We start from the raw sequence: 16,684 nt of genomic DNA, 5'->3' as shown, positions 1-16,684 counted from the left end.
TAACACAACCAGGCAGTTATTGTCTAATAAATACCCCTACCACTGGAAAGACGAGGGGATTTCTTACTTAGGAATCACTCTCACTAACAAAACAAAACAGTTATTTAAAACAAACTTTTTACCATTTAAGAAACATTTTGAAACAGATCTGACAACACTTAGTAAATTCGAATTTACATGGGCTGGTCGCCTGGCAGCTTTCAAAATGATGACCTTACCAAAATTATTATATCAACTCAGGTCCCTTCCAATATGTATCCCTAAATACTACTTTAAATCCTTACAAAGCAGTTTGGGAAAATATCTATGTAATAGCAAAAAATCCCGTTGCGCATACCATATACTAATTAAACATAGAAATTTAGGTGGTGCGACCGTACCTGATCTACAGGATTATTATGACGCAACTCTTTTGACCCAATTGCAAGAATGGTTCTTGCCTACTCCTAAAACTTTATGGGGACAAATTGAGAAAGACATCACACGACAGCCTAATATGCAATTCTGGTTACTTAGTAGGAAAATTAAGTCCACAATTACAGCTCAATACCCACCAACGGTGAAAGCGACGCTACACTCTTGGCAGAGAATCGTCACATACAAATGGGATAAAACTCCAATCACGGTGCTAAACCCTCCTCTAACAATTATACCAACATTAATTCCTGGCGTACAAATACACGACTGGAATTTGGGTCGGGATATCAAACTTGGTTCCTTCTTCCAACAGGGCTCATTAAAGTCTTTTTCTCAGTTAAGTAATGAATTACAGCTTCCGAATTCTGAGCGATCTACATATATTCAAATAGAAAAGTGTCTGCTACACAATCCACAACTCAGAGCTTCAATCCCGGTTAAAATATGGTCTTTCCTCAATAACCATGCCACCTCACAGAAAGGAGTAGCTACAATATACCCAATTCTAGGGGAAAAAAACATACCCAGCAAACTACCTTCCTTCCTTAAATGGGAACAAGATTTGGGGCAAGACTTTTCAATTAAACAATGGATGGCTTCCCTACGAAGCATGTGTTACACTATGGGAACTGGCACAAAAAATTGTTCAAAGACAATACCTGACTCCACATATCCTAGCAAAATTCAAGGGGAACTCGTCACCTAATTGCTGGAGAAATTGTACCCAACTGGGGACCCTATTTCATATTATGTGGGACTGCCCAAGCTTACATAACTACTGGCAGGCAATCTCCCATTTACTCACTTCCGTAACAGGTATTGTCCTTCAACTTTCACCAGAACTAGCCATTCTGAATATGAATTTACATACGATTCCCAAACAATATCGTAAAGTAGTAACACATATACTTTTAGCTGCGAGACTATCCATAACTAGAAAATGGAAAACTGACTCTCTTCCTACTATGACAGAAGTTATAGAATTAACCCAACTCCACCACTCCTACGAATTGTTATTTCCTAATGACAAATCCCTATATATTAAGGAACAACAACTATGGGAACCTTGGAGTACATGGTACAAAAATTATACTTCCACAATTTAGATAATGCTGATTTTTTAATCATATAGAAGAAAGAACTCCTGTGCATTTTAATATTTTTTTTTGGATTGCTTTAAAAATAATTTCATAACAAAGTGACAAATATATCACATGTTTGTTTATCTGAATTGAGCTGCGGAGTAAGAATAGATCTTTATTTTCCTTCATAAAAGATAACTACTGTGTTTGAATTTCCTTTAGGATGTTGGACTAGGTACTCCAAGACACAGATAGATCCCTGTGAGGGGTGTCTTGGGGTCCAGAAGTGGCCATTATCCATATCGCTATTTATAAATCTTACAATAATTATATTACGGACTTTATTATACAAATTCTAAGAGACTTACTCTTGTTCGAGTCCCTTTATGACTATGAATATTAGATACTTGGGAATACTACTTTATTCTTTATTGTGGATTATTTGTTTATATGCTATATTGTGCTGAGAAAACCCTGTCACTACATTATACTGTGTTATGTTACTTTTATTACTATATATTTTTTTTTTGTTTTGTAACCCTTGTTGTAACTAACTAAAATCTCAATAAAAACATTTGAAAAGATATGCATGTGGAAGTACACTGCGTAAGTATAAGTTGTGTGATGTGGATTTAAGGAAGCCTGTATGTTTTGTTGCTCCTTGGTTTTATGTGAGGATTCAAAGGTGTATTAGGAGGTGTGGTTTGCAGGAAGTGACACGTGATAAATGGTGTGAGAGTAAGAAAGTAATGTTGATGTTGAAGGAGGAGGAGGAAATGGAAGGGACTGGTGGTTTAAGTGTAACTGAATGTAAGCAAGTATGGAAGAGTTTGGGTTGTAGAGGAGTGGATAATAGGCAAAGAGATATTGCATGGATGGGGGTGCATGGGTGTTTACCTACAAGGGAGTTTCAGAGGAGGAGGAGATTTGTGGACAGTGAGATGTGCCCAAGGGGAGGATGTGGGAGGATCGAAAGAGTGACGCATGTGTTTTGGGAGTGCCGCTATGCGAAGAAAGTATGGGGGAGAATGGAGGCGATGGTAAAGGGATTAACTGGTGTGGCTAGAATTACGTATGAGATGGTGTTATATGGTTTGTCTGAATTGGGGAAGAATGAAGAGAGGTTGTTGTGGATAATTGTGAATTGTATTAAAGAGTGTTTGTGGGATGTGCAGAATATTTTGGTATTTAGGCAGGAAGTAGTTAAAGTGAAAGAGTGTGTGGCCATGGTCCGAGGGAAAATTTACAATTATGCGTATTATGATTATAAGAAATTGGGGGAGAATAATGCGAGAAGTTTAGGGAAGTTGGATAATTGGAAGCAATGGTGTATATAATATTGTATATATATTTTGATGATTTTGATTTCTTTTTTCTTGTCAGGGTGAGAGCAGGTGGTGACTAAGGGACAGTGTGGAGAAAGTGTATAGGAGGTTTTTGTGTAGGGATAGGTTGGAGGGACAGTGTGCGACAGGGATAGTATGTTTTTTTTTTTTAAATAAATAAGGGTGGGTGTGGTTTTTTTGTATTTGATTGTATTTTTTGTTTATGTTTTGGTTCTTGATTTCTGTTGTATACCTTTAAATTTGCATATTTTGTGGGTTGGGGGTGGTTTTTGTTTTTTCTTTGTGGAGGGAGTGGGAGGGATATGTAAATATTGTAAATTTTGTTATGTATTGTTTTGTACAAATGTTTTATTTTCTGCCTTTCATATGTTTTTTGGCTTTTATTCTTGTTGTTTCTAAGTTAAAAAAATAAAATAAAAAATCGACTATAGCTTTTAGGGGTGTCTCTGCTTCACAGCTAGGACATTGAGAACCACTTGTATCTATCTAAGCCATTAGGTCCTTGTGGCGTACCCTCTGCTCGGCCTTGTAGGATCGTTGATTAAATTCAGCTTCACCTACTTGCTGCTATGGGGCTAGAGGCTTAGCCCCCACAAGGAACGAGATTTTGGTCTTCCCTCCTCCCCCCCTATCCGCATTATTACCTCCGGGCTCTAGATGTTAGAGTCTTTTTAAAGGCTACGAAAATAGCGAAGACTTTGGAAGGGTTATATAGTGGGATCATGAGCCAAGTTGTTTTGAATGGTAATCTGACTGATTTTTTTTTTTTGTTCGGGCTGGAGTAAGGCAGGGGTGCCCATTGTCACCCATTATGTTTATTTGTGCTATAGAACTTTTGCTTAAGAATTAGTTAAAGGATAAGAGGCTTTTTTTTTTTGCCAGGAAGTGGAGGGGAGTGTGTTAAACCAGTCTGCTACATGGATGATGTTACTTTTGTTTGCTCCTCTGAGACTGATGCTCGGAGAGCAGAGTTACAGTTGAGTTTATTCAACAGTATGTCTGGACTTAATATTAACTGGCAGAAGACTCAGATTTGTATGTTGAGTGGCTTAGGAATTTTGAGAGATGTAAAGGTCACGTTGACACTTTGATGATCTTGGGGACTCAATTTAAGAGGAATTTGCTGGATCAAACTAATGCCGAAAGAGCTTTTGAAAAAATGAAAAAGAAAATAGATTTTTGGAAATTGAGTCGGTTAACGCTAACTGGAAATGTGTTGATAATTAAATCTGTTGTTTTTACCTTTTATTGTGGTATTTCAGTAATTTTTTTCCTCCAAACACAAGATGGATGCAGAGCATTATTAGGGTATTGTTTATTTTATTTTGGGGTAGTAAAATGGAGAGGGTAGAACGGAAGTCTGTTATGAAGAACCCTAAATGAGGGGGTTGTGGATTTCCACATGTTGTTGTGTTTTTAAATATACATTATTGGTTGGCACACTATAAAGTCTTTATTGGAGGAGGGAAAACTGCTGCTTTAATGAGGTATTAGATTGGATGGTCCCTCATAAAATGGGGCTGGTGCAGCGAGGATTTATCGAAGCCGATGGCTTTAGTAACCCCCTTTTTTTACCTAAAATGTATGACTTTATGGAATGAATAAGTTGAAGGAGTTGGGAGAGGGTGCGGTGGAGAAAAAGAACCTGGTAAAGTGGATCGGAGGAGGAGAAGTGAGAGACAACATTCGTGGTCTTGGATCCAAAATGGTGGAATTATGTTGGGAAAGGTTCCTCATAAAAGGAGTTTCTAACAGACAAAAAGAGGTGTCCTGGTTGGCATTCCACAAGGAACTTCTGACCAAGGCCTTTTTAAAAGGTAGAGATTTGGCAAGAGAAGAAAATTGTCCAAGAGAAGGCTGGTATGAAATAGAGACAGTGGAACATGCTCCTTTTGGCAGCTTTTTTGTACAGAGGGTGAGGCGGAAGTTGACTCCTTTTTGTGGTAGAGGTGTTGCGCATTAAAAATGTAAATAAGATGGTTGGTTTGTTTTTTTGGTTTGGTGGAGGGGTCAAAAGCAATACAAAGGAACCTCTGGATATGACGCTGAGCATGTGCACTCAACTTCTTTAGACCATGGCGAGGTCTGTTCTGAGTGGAACCTGTCCTGTTAAACTGCTGTATGGTCATGGTCACCATGCTGCAGCTCAGTTGCAGGGTCTTGACAATTTTCTTATAGCCTAGACCATCTTTATATAGAGCAATAATTCCTTTTTTCAGATCCTCGGAGAGTTCTTTGCCATGAGGTGCCATGTTGAAATTCCAGTGACCAGTATAAGAGAGTGAGAGCGATCAAACTAAATTGCCAGCAATTTAGACATTAATGGCTGTGCGTTGAGTTATTTTGAGGGGACAGCAAATTTACAAGCTGTATACTAGGGATGAGCCGAACACCCCCCGGTTCGGTTTGCACCAGAACTTTCGAACGGACCCCACGTTCGTTACGAACGTTAGAACCCCATTGAAGTCTATGGGACTCGAACGTTCGTAATATGCAAGATACTGTCCTAAAAAGGGTTTGGAGACCTGGCTCCTGCCCCAGGGGACATGGGTCAATGCAAAAAAAAAGTTTTAAAAACGGCCGTTTTAGCGGGAGCACTGATTTTAATGACGATTAAAGTGAAAAAAAAGTGAAATATTCCTTTAAATATGGTGCCTGTGGGGTGTCTGTAGTATGCCTGTGAAGTGCCACGTGTTTCCCGTGTTTAGAACAGTCCCTGCACAAAATGACATTTAACGGAAATAACACCATTTAAAACTGCTTGCGGTTTTAATGTTATATCTGGTTCCTGCAATATGGTTGAAAATCATTCAGAAAAATGGCATGGGTAGCCCTCCCTGCCCATTACCAGCCTATTTGGGTCTTGTACGCATATTAAGGGGAACCCTGTACCCATATTAAAAGGAAATGCGTGTGGCCCCCAGGCCCTATATACTCAGAACAGCAGTATACAGGCGGTGCAAACAAGACAGGGACTGTGTAGGTTTGTTGTGTTAAGTTGAATCTGTTTGTAATTTTCAACTGGTACATTTTTAAAGTGTAGCTCCAGTCAAAAAAACTATTTTTAAGCTTTTTGGAAAACATAGGGAAGGGTTATCACCCCTGTATAATTAGTTTTGTCGTCCATCTTTTTTCATCTCACTTGCTGCTGTCTCCTTGCGCTTGCAAGTAGGAGATGTTTGTAAGTTGGATGTTTGAAAGTAGGGGCCTGCCCTATATGCTCTGCAGAAATGGCGGAACAAGGTGTTGGTTTTGCCACAACATTGTAAGCCCTCAAAGTGACTCTTGGTGGGCGCTGGAGCGCCCTGCTGTGAACGATTATATCAAGAATTGTAATTACATGCCATTGTTGAACAGTGGTAGAAAAATTGACCTTTGGTGGTTGTGGTGCTGGTGCCACAACACTATAAGTCCTCACCGTTACTCTGGGTGGGCACAGGAAGGGGCCCTCCTGTGAAATATTATATCAAGAATTGTAATTACATGTCCCTGTTAAACAGGGGCAGAAAAATTGGGCCTTAGGCACTGGTGCTGGTGCCACCACACTGCAACCTCTTCCATATACTCTAGTTTTTTTGCTGGAATTAGCCCTGCTGCAAAGCATTGCATCAAAAATTGTACTTAAACGCCCCTGTTAAACAGGGGCAGAAAAATTGGGCCTTAGGCACTGGTGCTGGTGCCACCACACTGCAACCTCAGCCATATACTCTAGTTTTATTGCAGGAATTAGCCCTGCTGCAAAGCATTGCATCAAAAATTGTACTTAAACGCCCCTGTTAAACAGGGGCAGAAAAATTGGGCCTTAGGCACTGGTGCTGGTGCCACCACACTGCAACCTCTGCCATATACTCTAGTTTTATTGCAGGAATTAGCCCTGCTGCAAAGCATTGCATCAAAAATTGTACTTAAACGCCCCTGTTAAACAGGGGCAGAAAAATTGGGCCTTAGGCACTGGTGCTGGTGCCACCACACTGCAACCTCTGCCATATACTCTAGTTTTATTGCAGGAATTAGCCCTGCTGCAAAGCATTGCATCAAAAATTGTAATTAAACGCCCCTGTTAAACAGGGGCAGAAAAATTGGGCTGCTGGCATCACCCAGAACCAAAAATGTTCTTCCAACATATCAGCGGAGGAGGAAGAGGATAGACAATCAACATAACAGGACAGTCACTCAGCATCAGCATAGGCAGTCTTGAAGGGATGTGGTATTTCAAAAAAAATTATTCGGTTACATCAGCTTCAGGTGCTTGGTAGCTGTGGGTGATCCAAGACTGATTCATCTTGATGAAGGTCAGTCGATCAACTGATTCGGTGGACAGGCGCACCCTGTGATCCGTAACAAAGCCACCAGCAGCACTGAAGGTGCGTTCCGAAAGAACGCTGGATGCAGGACAGGCCAGTAGCTCAATTGCATACTGTGCAAGCTCTGGCCAGTGATCCATCCTCAAGACCCAGTAAGCCAGAGGATTTTCGGTGGGAAAGGTGTCCAAGTCTGACCTTGCCCCTAGGTATTCCTGCACCATGTAAATCAGACGCTGGCGATGGGTGCCGGAACCAATCATACCTTGGGGCTGCGGACTAAAAAATTGTCTGAAAGCATCAGTCAGACGGCCACCTTCTCCACCGCTCCTTCTGACCGATGCCTCAGCAACACGTTGTCCAGGACCAGGAGTTTGTAACCTCCCAGTCTCTGGGAACGCATTGCACAGACCTTTCTGCAAGCCTCCCGGAGATGTCTCATCCTCTGCTCCCTCTGCGATGGCAAGATAAGGTCGGCAACCTTACCCTTGTACCGTGGATCAAGGAGAGTGGCCAGCCAGTAATGGTCCCTCTCCTTGATCCAAAGAATACGAGGATCCTTCCGCAGGCTTTGCAGGATCAGGGAGGCCATGCAGCGTAGGTTAGCTGAGGCATTCGGTCCGGAGTCCTCTGGGTCACTAAGGACAACATGATCCGCAGCTACCTCCTCCCAGCCACGTACAAGTCCACGTGTTTCTTGGGACTGTAAATCATCCCTATAAGACTGCTGCTGCTGCTGCTGATGCTGATGCTGAGTGCCAGCCTCCACCTCCATGCTGACACAATCATCCTCCTCCTCCTCTTCCTCCTCCTCATCCTCTTCCTGTGTGATGGGTGGCACAGCAGGAACACTGTCTGGATAAAGGGGGCCTTGAGAGGCAAGGAAGTCCTCCTCTTCCTGCCTCTGTTCTGCCTCAAGTGCCCTGTCCATTATTCCACGCAGCGTATGCTCCAAGAGGTGGACAAGAGGTACAGTGTCACTGATGCATGCACTGTCACTGCTCACCATCCTTGTGGCCTCCTCAAACGGTGACAGGACAGTGCATGCATCCCTGATCATGCCCCACTGGCATGGTGAGAAAAAACCAAGCTCCCCTGACCCTGTCCTGGTGCCGTAGTCGCACAGGTACTCATTGATGGCCCTCTGCTGCGTGTGCAGCCGCTGCAGCATGGCCAATGTTGAGTTCCATCTGGTGGGCATGTCACATATAAGGCGGTTCTTGGGCAGGTTCAACTCCTTTTGGAGCTCAGCCAGCCGAGCACAGGCATTAAATGATCGGCGGAAATGCACATAGACTTTCCTGGCCTGCTTCAGGACATCCTGTAAGCCGGGGTACCTGCCCAAGAACCGCTGCACCACCAGGTTAAGGACGTGAGCTACACAGGGCACATGGGTCAGTTGTCCCTGTCGGAGGGCGGAGAGGAGGTTGGTGCCATTGTCGCAAACCACCATTCCTGGCTTAAGCTGGCGTGGCGTCAACCACCTCTCGGCCTGCCCCTGCAGAGCTGACAAAACATCCGCCCCAGTGTGGCTCCTGTCCCCCAAACAAACCAGCGCAAGCACGGCATGGCATCATTTTGCCTGCGTACTTGCGTAGCCCCTGGAACGCCTATGGAGCACCGCTGGTTCTGAGGACAGAGCACTGGAAGAGGCCATGGAGGAAGAAGAAGAGGAGGGGGTGGAGGAGAGAGGTGTGTCACAACCAATAGTAGCATTTTGGAGGCGTGGTGGCGGAACAACCTCCAACACTACTGCACCTTGTCCTGCATCCTTCCCAGCAGCCAGAAGAGTGACCCAATGGGCCGTGAAAGACAGGTAACGTCCCTGTCCATGCCTGCTGGACCATGAGTCAGCGGTAATATGCACCTTACCGCTGACCGCCCTGTCCAGCGAGGCAAGGACATTGCCTTCCACATGCCGGTAGAGAGCCGGAATCGCCTTCCGTGAGAAAAAGTGGCGTTTGGGGACCTGCCACTGAGGAACCGCACATTGTACAAACTCACGGAAGGGGGCCGAGTCTACCAACTGAAAAGGCAGCAGTTGAAGTGCTAGCAATTTAGCCAAGCTAGCATTCAACCGCTGGGCATGTGGATGGCTGGGAGTAAACTTCTTCCGCCGGTCCAGCAGCTGGGGCAGGGACATTTGCCTGCTATAATCGGACGTGGGTGTACCACTAGCAGAGTTCCCGGAAGCACTTGGCTGTGACACATCTAATTCTACACCTTCATTCCTCTCAGAGCAGGTTTCAGAGAGGACTGAAGGTCTAGTGGGGTTGGAGATGCCAGCTGATGAGGAGCAAGGAGAGGTCCGCTTTGTTCTTTGGTGTGGGTCTTTGAGGTACGCTTGCCAACGAGCTGCATGGCAGGTCAACATATGTCTGGTCAAGCATGTGGTGCCCAAGCGGCTGATGTTTTGGCCACGTGAGATACGCTTGAGACATATGTTGCAAATAGCAGCGGTGCGATCTGATGCACTCGTCTCAAAAAAGGCCCACACCAAAGAACTTTTAGAATAACGCGCAGAGGCAGCGCCCTGCACAGGCGGAGCTCTGCGGTGTGATTCAGTCGGTGTGCTGCCCCTAAGCTGGCCCCCGGAGGGCATCCTGCCTCGTTGGACATGTGCCTCCTCCTCCTCCTCCTCCTCCTCCCTCCTTCCAGGCACCCACGTGGAGTCAGTGCCCTCATCATCCCCTCCCTCTTCATCGCTGTAGCAAACCTGGCAGTATGCTGCAGCTTGTGGAACATGACTGCCAGATTGCTGTCCTTCTTGAGCATCCCCTCTCTCTGCGCTCAAGCTACTGCCTTCCTCTAGCTGAGTGTCATCATCAGAGCCCACCAAACACTGGGCATCCTCCTGGAGCATGTACCCAACACTATGCTCAAAGAGTTCAGGAGACTCGTCAGGAGGACGTGGTGGGTCTAGGGAAGGAGTCACTGATGATGACATTGAGAGGAGGGAAGATGATGCGTTGGCAGCTGCTTTGCTACTACCCTGAGACTGGGTGAGAGAGGATGAGGAGGATGAAGAGGGCTTGGTCATCCACTCTACCAAGTCATTGGCATGTTGCGGTTCAACATGTCCAGCTGCCGAAAAGAAGGACAAGCATGTCCCATGGCCACGTGCTGATGACAATGCACCGCGTCCACGACCAGCACTGTTGTCTCTAGACACAGAGCCTGCTTGCCCTCTTTTATCGGCTCGCGCCTGTCTGCCTCTCCTTGCTGGCCTTCCAGACATGGTAATGGCCTGAAGGGAGTTGGGTAAAACAGCAGTTGGGTAGTTTATATTGTGCTGGAGGCACACAACACCCACTAACTCCTGCAGATGCCTTTTTTATAGAACACCAGAGATAAAGGGGTATATACAGATGTATACTGTGCTGTGCTGGAGGCACACACAACTTCCAATAACTCCTGCAGATGGCAATTGGGCTCAAATAGAGAACAGCTATGTAGGTGGATTATAGCGGTATGTACTGGGTACAGAGCACGCAGACAGCGCGCACTATCTCCTAACACTACTGACTGCAAGCTCTATTATTAAAGATAGATCACTAGCTATATAGGTGAGGTGAATATCGCGGTGTATACTGCGGTCAGGGCACGCAGACAATAACCAGAAAACAGCAGAGATAAAGGGGTATATACAGATGTATACTGTGCTGTGCTGGAGGCACACACAACTTCCAATAACTCCTGCAGATGGCAATTGGGCTCAAATAGAGAACAGCTATGTAGGTGGATTATAGCGGTATGTACTGGGTACAGAGCACGCAGACAGCACGCACTATCTCCTAACACTACTGACTGCAAGCTCTATTATAAAAGATAGATCACTAGCTATATAGGTGAGGTGAATATAGTGGTGTATACTGCGGTCAGGGCACAGACAATAACCACTACACAACAGCAAGATAGGAAATCAGCCAAAAACGATCGGTGTGTACTGTGTTGAAGGTACACAGAACACCCACTGCTTCAGATGCCAACATACTACACGAGGCCGCCTCAATGGCGGCCTTATATAGTGTGGGGCGTGCACTAAACAGCCTGAGCTATGATTGGCCACAGGCATCCTGCCTGTGGCCAATCATGGCTCTCCTCGCTGCTGGCGCTGCGATTGGCCAAGCATGCTGGGTCACAGTGCATGCTTGGCCAATCATGAGCCAGCAATGCACTGCACCATCGCAGTGCATTGTGGGCCGTGAGCGCCACGCAAATTTTGATGCGAACGGACCAAGTGTTCGGATTTCGCCGAATGGACGAACAGCCAATGTTCAAGTCGAACGTATGTTCGACTCGAACACGAAGCTCATCCCTACTGTATACTCACTACTTTATAGACATGTGCATTCGTTTTCGTCCGAATTTTAGCTATTTTCGTTTTCGTTTTGACAAACGTTAACGAAAGCACAGAATCCGAAAAACGAAAGATCCGACATAAATAAATGCTTTATTTTTGTTTTCCTTGTTACAACAGTTCGATATAGAATAGGAGATTCTACGTGACTCTGACAATAACAATCTGTCTATAGAACCTGTGGTCGAATGTGCCTAACCTTACCTCCATTAGTCCAAGATTATATAGAGAAAATATTCGACAGAGAAAAAAGATTTGACAGAGAGAAAAGATTCTGCAAGTTACTGTCCTAAAAAGTGTTTGGGGACCCGGGTCCTGCTCCAGGGGACATGTATCAATGCAAAAAAAAGTTTTAAAAACGGCCGTTTTTTCGGGAGCAGTGATTTTAATAATGATTAAAGTGAAACAATAAAAGTGTAATATTCCTTTAAATTTCGTAGGGGGGGGGGGGTTGTCTATAGTATGCCTGTGATGGGGCTCATATTTCTGGTGCTTAGAACTGCCCCTGCACAAAGTGTCATTTATGCAGGAAAAAAAAGTCCTTTAAAATCACTCGCAGCTATTATGAATTGTCGGCTCCGTAATACAGAGAACACTCATTGAAAGTCATTGATAAAAAATAAAAATAAACAAATAAATAAAAAAGCGTGGGGGTCCCCCAAATTCAATTACCAGGCCCTTCAGGTCTGGTATGGATATTAAGGGGAACCCTGCCTCAAATTTAAGAAAAAATTTGACGTGGGGTTCCCCCTAAATATCCATAACCAGACCCTTCAGGTCTGGTATGGATATTAAGGGGAACCCCGCGTCAAATTTAAAAAAAAATTGACGTGGGGTTCCCCCTAAAAATCCATACCAGACCCTTTATCCGAGCACGCAACCTGGCAGGCCGCAGAAAAAGAGGGGGGGACGAGAGAGCGCCCCCCTCCCTCCTGAACCGTACCAGGCCACATGCCCTCAACATTGGGAGGATGCTTTGGGGGTCTGTGACCCCTCAAAGCACCTTGTCCCCATGTTGATGAGGACAAGGGCCTCATCCCCACAACCGTGACCGGTGGTTGTGGGGGTCTGCGGGCGGGGGGCTTATCAGAATCTGGAAGCCCCCTTTAACAAGGGGACCCCCAGATCCCGCCCCCCCCCTGTTTGAAATGGTAAGGGGGTACAAAAGTACCCCTACCATTTCACAAAGAGAGTGTAAAAAATAGTTAAATAAGACAAACACACTTTTGAAAAATTCCTTTATTAAAAATAAAAAAAAATAAAAAAAAATAAAAAAAAGATTCCAGCGGTGGTAATCCACTCTTGCTATCCAGCGACGGACGGTCATCTCTCCAGCGATGGCTCATCTCATCTAGCGCAGCGAATCCATCCTTCTTCTGTCTCCACGGAGGAGACACTGCAAGGATTCCGTCGATCTGACGTTTCTTATATACGGAGGGCGGGGCCACCCGTCACCTGACCCCGCCCCCCTCTGATGCAAGGTGAAACCCGGGGTTCTCTGTGACGTATGGGTGACCCCGCACCCCTCTGATGTAACACAGGCAGGTTTCCGTTACATCAGAGGGGGGAAAGGTCACCCATACGTCAGAGGGAACCCCGGGTTTCCCCTTGCGTCAGAGGGGGGCGGGGTCAGGTGACGGGTGGCCCCGCCCTCCGTATATAAGAAACGTCACATCGCCGGAATCCTTGCACTGTCTCCTCCGTGGAGACAGAAGAAGGATGGATTCGCTGCGCTGGATGAGATGAGCCATCGCTGGAGAGATGACCGTCCGTCGCTGGATAGCAAGAGTGGATTACCACCGCTGGAATCTTTTTTTTTTTTTTTTTAATAAAGGAATTTTTCAAAAGTGTGTTTGTCTTATTTAACTATTTTTTACACTCTCTTTTTGAAATGGTAGGGGTACTTTTGTACCCCCTTACCATTTCAAACAGGGGGGGCCGGGATCTGGGGGTCCCCTTGTTAAAGGGGGCTTCCAGATTCTGATAAGCCCCCCGCCCGCAGACCCCCACAACCACCGGCCACGGTTGTGGGGATGAGGCCCTTGTCCTCATCAACATGGGGACAAGGTGCTTTGAGGGGTCACAGACCCCCAAAGCATCCACCCAATGTTGAGGGTATGTGGCCTGGTACGGTTCAGGAGGGAGGGGGGCCGCTCTCTCGTCCCCCCTCTTTTCCTGCGGCCTGCCAGGTTGCGTGCTCGGATAAAGGGTCTGGTATGGATATTTAGGGGGAACCCCATGTCAAATTTTTCTTAAATTTGAGGCAGGGTTCCCCTTAATATCCATACCAGACGTGAAGGGCCTGGTAATTGAATTTGGGGGACCCCCACGCTTTTTTTTTTATTTATTGTTTTTTTATTTTTATCAATGACTTTCAATGAGTGTTCTCTGTATTACGGAGCCGACAATTCATAATAGCTGCGAGTGATTTTAAAGGACTTTTTTTTCCTGCATAAATGACACTTTGTGCAGGGACAGTTCTAAGCACCAGAAACATGCGCCCCTTCACAGGCATACTATAGACACCCCCCCCACGAAATTTAAAGGAATATTACACTTTTATTGTTTCACTTTAATCATTATTAAAATCACTGCTCCTGAAAAAACTGCCGTTTTTAAAACTTTTTTTTGCATTGATACATGTCCCCTGGGGCAGGACCCAGGTCCCCAAACACTTTTTAGGACAGTAACTTGCAAATTAGTCTTTAAAATTAGCACTTTAGATTTTGAACGTTGGAGTCCCATAGAATTTAATAGGGGTTCTAAAGTATGCTATATACTAGCTCAGTCGAATCTTCTTTATACATTCGACAGACACCATAAGCCTTCAAAGACAGATTCGACCGTAATTCATGTGGATTTTCGGACGAATGCAATTTTTGAACGAAAAACTAAATAAATAAAAACAAATTTCGGGAGTAACTAAATAAATTAGGTTTTCGGACGAAAACGAAATTCCGAAACGAAATATTTTACTCTGCACGTGTCTACTACTTTACATTGTAGCAAAATGTCTTCTTGAGATACTGCCTAGGTAAGCCTATAATAAAGCTTACCCAAAGGTACTGTAAATATCTACTAAACATGCACCCTTTAGGAGATATTTATGGTATACTGCAGTGTTTACGCATTGGCGCATGCTTTCTGAAGGAACAGCCACCCGTGCTGTTTCTTCAGGGCCCTGTGTTGTGACCGGTGGCTCTCGCGCCCATTCACGGGAGTGACGTCATTTGTGGCTCAGGCCAATCACATCGCCGGAGCCTGCGCACCTGGAAGAAACACCAGAGAAGATGTCAGCTGTCTCAGCAGTGTGCAAGCTAAGGTGAATATTTTATACTGAGCTATAAGCTTATGAACTAGCTTTGCCTTGAACTTGGCATTATGGTAAAATATAAAAGATGAGGTTATACCGAGTAAATAGTAAAACATATACAGGCAGTCCCCAAGTTACAAACAAGATAGGGTCTGTAGGTTTGTTCTTAGGTTGAATCTGTTTGTAAGTCAGAACAGGTTAATTTTTTAAGAGTAACTCAAGCCAAAAAAAATATTTTTAAGCTTTATGGATAGCATAGGGAAGGTTTAAAACCCCTGTAGCATTTATTTTGCTGTCTCTGCTCCTGTTCAAAAGATTTCACCTCACTTTCAGTCCTTATGACAGTCCCTATGACAGTTGGATTTAGAACATTTTGGATTGTTGTGGAAACAAGGATTGGTGATAAAGCTCCAGTGGAGACACCTTTTTTCCATGATAACTCTTACAAGAGTGAATTTCCCTTCCTAGGGCATACCTCCCCACATTTTGAGATGGGACTGAAGGGCATGTAGGCATAGGACATGCCCCCTGTCACAACCCAAAAAAAGGTTAATTAAATTCACAAGGGGTTTTTTTTACCACTAATTTTCCTTAATACTGGCTTTTAAAATTTACAAATGCAGCAATTCAGAATTTGGATGAAAAGTTTAGCACTGGGGAACACATTTTGAAGGATAAAAAGTGCATTTTATATACCACTATATAGATCAGACCAAAATGAGGGACAAATGAAGGGGAAAGAGGGACAGAGGGACATCTAAATCCAAATCAGGGACAGTCCCTTGAAATCAGTGACAGTTGAGAGCTATGCTAGGGGTAGATTTCCTCTCACTTCCTGTTGTCTCCCTCCATTTGTAAGTAGGAGTCGTTTAAGGGTAAAATGTTTGTAACTTGGGGACCACCTGTAAATACTTGAGCTATGTATTAACTACTAAATACACTCCCCTGCAGTGGCTGTACAGTAAGTGCTAGATCACTTACCAATTAGTTATCAATATTGCCGTGCTTACATGTTACATAATTCATAACGTGCGTTCCATGGATGGCAGATGTGACATGGTTGGTTTACCGGCCATCCTAACCAACTACGTCACGTTCACTGTCCGTGCAATGCATGCCAAACTGCAGCAAACCAGGAAGAGCCCTCTTGCTATTATTGTATTGCCTGTTTGTTCCCAATTTTTTGTAAGTGGATTTTAATTGCGCTAATAAATTATTTTTAAATAGTACTTCACTATGTATAGCTTTTCTCTCTATTGAGCCTGGTGGGATTCCAGCTGCTTTATCAGCAGCAATCTGGTGATTTAAAACTAAGGATACTCTAAAGCAGGGATCTGCAATTAGCGGACCTCCAGCTTTTGCAAAACTACAAGTCCCATCATGCCTCTGACTCTGGGTGTCATGCTTGTGGCTGTCAGAGTCTTGCTATGCCTCATGGGACTTGTAGTTCTGCAACAGCTGGAGGTCGGCTAATTGCATATCCCTGCTCTAAAACATTGGGGCACCCCCACCACCAGATACACGCCTATCTGACCCCAGACTGAAAAGCTGATGGTTCATTATTTCTGATGAGTAGGAGGGGAGTGTGGCACACTGTACAACACGTTTATTTGAAGCACTTCAGCACATTTTATGAATTTGGAGCACAAAGCACTTTACAAGAGTTAATCATTTTTTGATTGCAGTAACATTGGGACTGTGAGAAGAATTTTTTAATCATGTTTTTGTCACTATACAATTTGTATTATTTATGCACTAACCACAGTATATTGGATGTTATGAATTTGTAACACTGTACGCGCTCTAATATTGATAACATACCGAGTAAAAAGATACTCAAACATGTCAAACCAGTACCCTATATT

Source organism: Lithobates pipiens, unplaced genomic scaffold (assembly GCF_037356315.1).
Source record: "Lithobates pipiens isolate NorthernLeopardFrog02 unplaced genomic scaffold, aLitPip1_a1.2 Scaffold_18, whole genome shotgun sequence".
NCBI classification, from domain to species: Eukaryota; Metazoa; Chordata; class Amphibia; order Anura; family Ranidae; genus Lithobates; species Lithobates pipiens.
Note: the sequence above shows the minus strand (reverse complement) of the source record.